Below are 6872 nucleotides of genomic sequence, written 5' to 3'. Positions count from 1 at the left end.
ATTGGGAACATGTTTCCTTCTGGTACACTGTAAGGTTCCACTGGTACACTGGTGCATTTAGAACGGAGATGAGGAAAAACTTTTTCAGTCAGAGTGTGGAATTCTCTGCCTCAGAGGGCAGTGGAGGCCAATTCTCTGAATGCATTCAAGAGAGAGCTAGATAGAGCTCTTAAGGATAGCGGAGTCAGGGGGTATGGGGAGAAGGCAGGAACGGGGTACTGATTGAGAATGATCAGCCATGATCACATTGAATGGCGGTGCTGGCTCGAAGGGCCGAATGGCCTCCTCCTGCACCTATTGTCTATTGTCTATAAGGCACACATACGTTCAATGGTCACATTACATCAGGCGCTCATTGTGATACAGCAGTGCCACCCTTGTCTGCAATGCGCCTCGACCCCCCCCCGCCACGCCGACCAGCGTTCACGGACAGCCTCCAGCGTCCCATGGACACAGCGTGACCCTCTCCAGGGACACGCGGGCGCGGAAGAGGGGGCGGGCAGCCCTACTCTGGTGTGACCATCGACCGCCCGCTGCCTGACCCGCGAAGGGCCATCTTGGCCAGGCCCAGGAGCAGACCGACAGGGAGAAACCACCCTCCCAATTGACCCTCCCCACTCCCTGCCTCTCTCTCTCTCTCTATCTCTGCCTCCCTCTCTCTCTCTCTCTGCCTCTCTCTCTCTCTGCCTCCCTCCCTCTCTCTGCCTCCCTCCCTCTCTGCCTCTCTCTCTCTGCCTCTCCCTCTCTCTCTGCCTCTCCCTCTCTCTCTGCCCCTCTCTCTCTCTCTTTGCCACTCTCTCTCTCTGCCTCCCTGCCTCTCTCCCTCTCTCTCTGCCTCTGTTTCTGCCTCTCTCTCTGCCTCTCTCTCTGCCCCTCTCTCTCTCTGCCTTTCTCTCTCTCTCTGCCCCTCTCTCTCTCTCTCTCTCTCTCTCTATATCTGCCTCTCTCTCTTCTCTTGCCTCTCTCCTTCTCTCTCTGCTCCCTTTCTGCCTCTCTCTCTGCCTCTCTCTCTGCACCCTCTCTCTCTCTCTGGCCCCTCTCTCTCTCTCTGCCCCTCTCTCTCTCTCTGCCTCTGCCTCTCTCCCTCTCTCTGCCCTTCTCCCCTTCTGCCTCTTTCTCTGCCTCTCTCTCTCTACCTAACTCTCTCTCTCTGCCTCTCTCTCTCTGCCTCCCTCTCTCTCTCTGGCCTCTCTCTCTCTCTGCCTCTCTCTCTGTGCCTCCCTCTCTCTCTCTCTCTCTGCCTCTCTCTCTGTGCCTCCCTCTCTCTCTCTCTGCCTCTCTCTCTCTCTCTCTCTCTCTCTGCCTCTCTCTCTCCTGCCTCTCTCTCTCTCTCTGCCTCTCTCTCTCTCTGCCTCTCTCCCTCTCTCTGCCCTTCTCCCTCTGCCTCTCTTTCTCTGCCCTCTCTCTCTCTACCTATCTCTTCTCTCTCTGCCTCTCTCTCTCTGCCTCCCTCTCTCTCTCTCTCTGCCTCTCTCTCTGTGCCTCCCTCTCTCTCTCTCTCTGCCTCTCTCTCTGTGCCTCCCTCTCTCTCTCTCTGCCTCTCTCTCATCTCTCTCTTCTCTGCCTCTCTCTCTCTGCCTCCCTCTCTCTCTCTGGCTCTCTCTCTCTCTGCCTCTCTCTCTGTGCCTCCCTCTCTCTCTCTCTCTGCCTCTCTCTCTCTGTGCCTCCCTCTCTCTCTCTCTGCCTCTCTCTCTCTCTCTCTCTCTCTGCCTCTCTCTCTCTGCCTCTCTCTCTCTCTCTCTGCCTCTCTCTCTCTGCCTCTCTCCCTGCCTCTCTTTCTCTCTCTTTGCCCCTCTCTCTCTCTCTCTCTCTCTCTGACTCTCTCTCTCTCTCTCTCTGCCTCCCTCTCTCTGCCTCTCTCTTTCTCTCTCTGTGCCTCTGACCTTCCTTTGAGGGTGGACGACTTTAGGACGACTCTCTCTACAGCTCTTGTCTATTGACATATTCCCCTCATAAGTAGTTAACGAGCTTTGGTCGCACGGTGGTGCAGCGGGTAGAGCTGCTGCCTCACAGCGCCGGAGACCCGGGTTCCACCCCGACTACGGGCGCTGTCTGTACGGAGTTTGCACGTTCTCCCCGTGACCTGCGTGGGTTTTCCTCCGAGATCTTCGGTTTCCTCCTACACTCCAAAGACGTACAGGTTGTAGGTTAATTGGCTTGGTGTAAGTATAAATTGTCCATAGTGTGTGTAGGATAGTGCGGGGATTGCTGGTCGGCGCGGACTCGGTGGGCCGAAGGGCTTGTTTCAGCGCAGTATCTCTAAACTAAAACCAAACTAAACTAAATATAAACTAAACTAAACTACAGGCCCAGTGCCGCCAAACGCTCATTATATGTTAACCCACTCATCCCCGGATCGTTCTCGTAAACCTCCTCTGGAGCCTCTCCAGCACCAGGACATCCCTCCTCAGATATGGAGCCCAAAACTGCTCACAATACTCGATGAAGGGACTTCAGATGCCGGTTAAATCGAAGATAGGCACAAAATGCCGGAGTAACTCAGCTGGACAGGCAGCATCTCTAGAGAGAAGGAACAGGTTGACGTTTCGTGTCGAGACTGAAGGAAGGGTCTGGACCCGAAACGTCACCCATTCCTTCTCTCCAGAGATGCTGCCTGTCCGCTGAGTTACTCCGGCTATCTTCACGATACTCCAAATGCGGCCTGACCAGTGCCTTATACACAGAGTCTCACCTCAATGACAGATAATGAGAATACTCTGATCCAGTGATGAATGGATGTACATCTTCCTTTTTTCATTAATAAAATATTTTCACTTACTGGGAACGGCGGAGAGAGATCAAATATTAAAATCTTGCTCTGGGACTGAGAAGCGATCTTATTGAAAGATGTCTCTTCAACCTACACCGTCTCAATTCACACTCGTTAGTAGGGCTGCCAACTGTCCCATATTAGCCGGGACATCCTGTATTTTGGCTAATTGGTTTGTCCTGAACGGGACTGCCCTTGTCCCGTATTAGGCCCGAGGGGCGCTGTAGGCCCGGACGCTGTAGGCCCGACGCTGTAGGCCCGGTCGCTGTAGGCCCGGACAGTGTAGGCCCGGACAGTGTAGGCCCGGACAGTGTAAGGCCCGGACAGTGTAGGCCCGGACAGTGTAGACACGGACGATGTAGGCCCGGTAGCTGTAGGCCCGGACAGTGTAGGGCCAGACAGTGCAGGCCCGGACAGTGCAGGCCCGGACGCTGTAGGCCCGCCGGACGCTGGAGGCCCGGACAGTGTAGGCCCGGACAGTGTAGGCCCAGACACTGTAGGCCCGGGACACTGTAGGCCCGGACACTATAGGCCCGGACACTGTAGGCCCGGACACTGCAGGCCCGGACAGTGTACGCCCGGACGCTGTAGGCCCGGACAGTGTAAGTCCGGACAGTGTAGGCCCTGAGGTCCGGGCGCCGCCTGATGGAGGTTGCGTAGCAACCCGCCTCCCGGCCTGGGCGGCCACCATTGGTGGAGCAGGAGCACGTTGCCGCTGGCTGGGTGAGGTCCCGTGGGGCGCGGGGCGTGGTGACGTCACCTTGTCCCTTATTTGGGAGTGAGATAGTTGGCAACCCTACCCGTCAGCACTGATTGCTTTCACTGATTTAGGAGGAAAAACCATCAGTATGAGGGGTTGGGTGAGTGGGCGGATGTATGGCAGATGCAGTATAATGTTCTTGCTATTGAGGGCGTGCAGCGTAGGTTCACCAGGTTAATTCCCAGAATGGCGGGGGACTGACATACGACGAAAGACTGGGCTTTGTATTCACTGGAATTTAGATGGATGAGAGGGGATCTTATAGAAACGTATCAAATTCTTAAGGATTCTTAAGGCTAGAAGCAAGTGGTGCTGGCTCGAAGGGCGAATGGCCTACTCCTGCAACCTGTTTTCTATGTTTATATGAGACCAAGGGTAGACTCGCCGACCGTTGTGCCGAAACTCCTGCGCTCGATCTGCCAAGACCTGCTGGATCTCCTGGTTGTCAAACACCTTTAACGCCCCCACCCATTCCCACACTAACCTTACTGACCCTGGGCCTCCTTCATTGCCAGAGTGAGGCCACAGGAAATTGCAGAGAGTTTAGTTTAGTTCAGAGATTGGGCGCGGAAACAGGCCCTTCGGCCAACCGAGCCCGCGTTAGGGTGAGGAGGAATGGCACCTCATGTTCCGCTTGGGTAGCTCACGACCCGACGGTACGAGTTCACAAGTGATTGGAGCAGAATTAACCCACTAGGCCCGTCGAGTCTACGCCATTCAATCATGGCTGATCTATCTCTCCCTCTGAAGAATCTCTCAGTATGAAGAAGGGTCTCGACCCGAAACGTTACCCATTCCTTCTCTCCTGAGATGCTGCCTGACCCGCTGAGTTACTCCAGCATTTAGTGAAATAAATACCTTTGATTTGTACCAGCATCTGCAGTTATTTTCTTACACTATCTCTCCCTCTCAAGCCCATTCTCCTGCCTTCTCCCATAACCCCAGACACACGCACTAATCAACAATCTGTCTATCTCTGCTTTAAAAATATCCTGTCTCTGACTGGAGGTATGCTTTTTCACACTTCTGTACCTCTTGCCCGATGGGAGATGGGAAAATGGATAATGAGGTTTGGTAAATTGCCCCCAGTGTGTTGGGAGTGGATGAGAACGTGCTGGAGAAACTCAGCGGGTCAGGCAGCATCTGTGGAGGGGAATGGACAGAACACACACACACAGACACACACACACACACACACACACACACACACACACACACACACACACACACACACACACACACACACACACACACACACACACACACACACACAGACACACACACACACACACACACACACACACACCCACACACACACACGGACACACACACACACACACACACACACACACACACAGACACACACACACACACACAGACACACACACACACACACACACACACACACACACACAGACACACACATATACAAACACGCAGATACAAAAATACGGACAGACATATACAAAGACACACATACGCGCAGGCACACATTTACTCACGTACACACGCACACGCACACATGGACATATGTAAAGACACACGTGCATATGCACACACACACAGACATATGTAAAGACACACGTACACACGCACACACAAACACAGACATATGTAAAGACACACGTACACACGTACAGAGACACAAACACATATGTAACGACACACATACACATGCACACACACACAGACATATGTAAAGACACACGTACACACGCAACACGCGCACACACACACATATGTAAAGACACAGGTACACGCACACGCACGCACACCGCAGCTGTGGTTGGGATTGAACCCGTGTCTCTGGCACTGTGGCAGTGCCCAGGCAGCCAGCCTGTGCCAGGGTGCCAGGCTGCAAGAGCGCCCGCCACACACAGAGGCAGCGTTTGGATGGGTTTGACGTGGGCCCCAGCAGTGAACACTGCCTCTCTGCCCTCTGACTTAAGAGTTGTGGTCACCATGACAACGCGGCGCTGCAAACCAACTCAGGCACCAATTAGTGTCCTTGACTGAGGCAGCAGAATATAACAGGGGCCCGCATTGTTCCAACGTAACTTATGGATTCCCTTTTATTTTTTAAAAAGGAGAATTTATGTTGTCAAGCTGGAAAGCGTACAGGGAAGGTTTACGAGGATATTGCCAGGGCTTGGTTAAGACAGGTTTGGAGGGACATGGACCAAACGCGGGCAGGTGGGACCAGTGGAGCTGGGACATGTTGGCCAGTGTGGGTGAGTTGGGCCGAAGGGCCTGTTTCTACGCTGTCTCACTCTATGACTAGAGGGTGTGAGCTACAGGGAGAGGTTGAGCAGGCTGGGACTCTATTCCTTGGAGCGCAGGAGGATGAGGGGTGATCTTGTAGAGGTGTATAAAATCATGAGGGGAATAGATCGGGTAGACACACAGAGTCTCTTGCCCAAGGTAGGCTGGGACTCTATTCCTTGAAGCGCAGGAGGATGAGGGGTAATTTTATAGAGGTGTATAAAATCATGAGGGGAATAGATCGGGTAGACGCACAGAGTCTCTTGTCTAGAGTTGGGGAATCGAGGACCAGAGGACATAGGTTTAAGGTGAAGGGGAAAAGATTTAATAGGAATCTGAGGGGTAGCTTTTTCACACAGAGGGTGGCGGGTGTATGGAACGAGCTGCCGGAGGTGTTGTTGAGGCTGGGACTATCCCAGCATTTAAGAAACAGTTAGACCGGTACATGGATAGGACGGGTTTGGAGGGATATGGGCCAAGCGCGGGCAGGTGGGACTAGTGTAGCTGGGACATGTTGGCCGGTGTGGGCAAGTTGGGCTGAAGGGCCTGTTTCCACAGTGTGTGACTCTGATCAGTATTCCGAGGAAGTATTAAAGCCAAGGTCTCTTGGTCCCTTGGGTGCATGTACGAGATATGACTCGCTAAACAGCTTCTATTTATACCGCAGTTAGTTCAACAGGATATCCTCGTGTTTTTCACAGGAACAAGTGCAAACAAAAGTCCTTATCGAGTCTTGCAAATGACGCTAGGGCAGAGGTCCTTGAAGATTCAGCAGCCACACGACCATGAGATATAGCAGCAGAGTTAGGCCATTCGGCCCATCATCACGGCTGACCCATCTCTCCCTCCTAACCCCATCCCCTGACGCCCGTACGAATCAAGAATCTATCTATCTCTGCCTTAAAAATATCCACTGACTTGGCCTCCACGGCCGTCTGTGGCATCTCAATTTCTTCCCACAATCCAGAGGCGTGCAGGTTTGTAGGTTAATTGACTTGGGTAAAATTGTAAATTTTCCCCTTGTGTGTAGGATAGAATTAGTGTGCGGGGATTGCTGGTCGGTGTGGACTCGGTGGGCCG

At 53.3% G+C, this 6872-nt stretch overlaps 1 protein-coding gene across 1 annotated transcript in view; it reads right to left on the bottom strand.

Annotated features, from left to right (window-relative positions):
* The window catches only part of LOC144612402 (small conductance calcium-activated potassium channel protein 2-like), a 75512-nt gene that overhangs the window by 46180 nt on the left and 22460 nt on the right, over positions 1-6872 (bottom strand).

Source organism: Rhinoraja longicauda, chromosome 44 (genome assembly GCF_053455715.1).
Source record: "Rhinoraja longicauda isolate Sanriku21f chromosome 44, sRhiLon1.1, whole genome shotgun sequence".
Classification (NCBI taxonomy): Eukaryota; Metazoa; Chordata; class Chondrichthyes; order Rajiformes; family Arhynchobatidae; genus Rhinoraja; species Rhinoraja longicauda.
The sequence above is the reverse complement of the archived record's forward strand: the minus strand, read 5'-3'. Positions and strand labels throughout refer to the sequence as shown.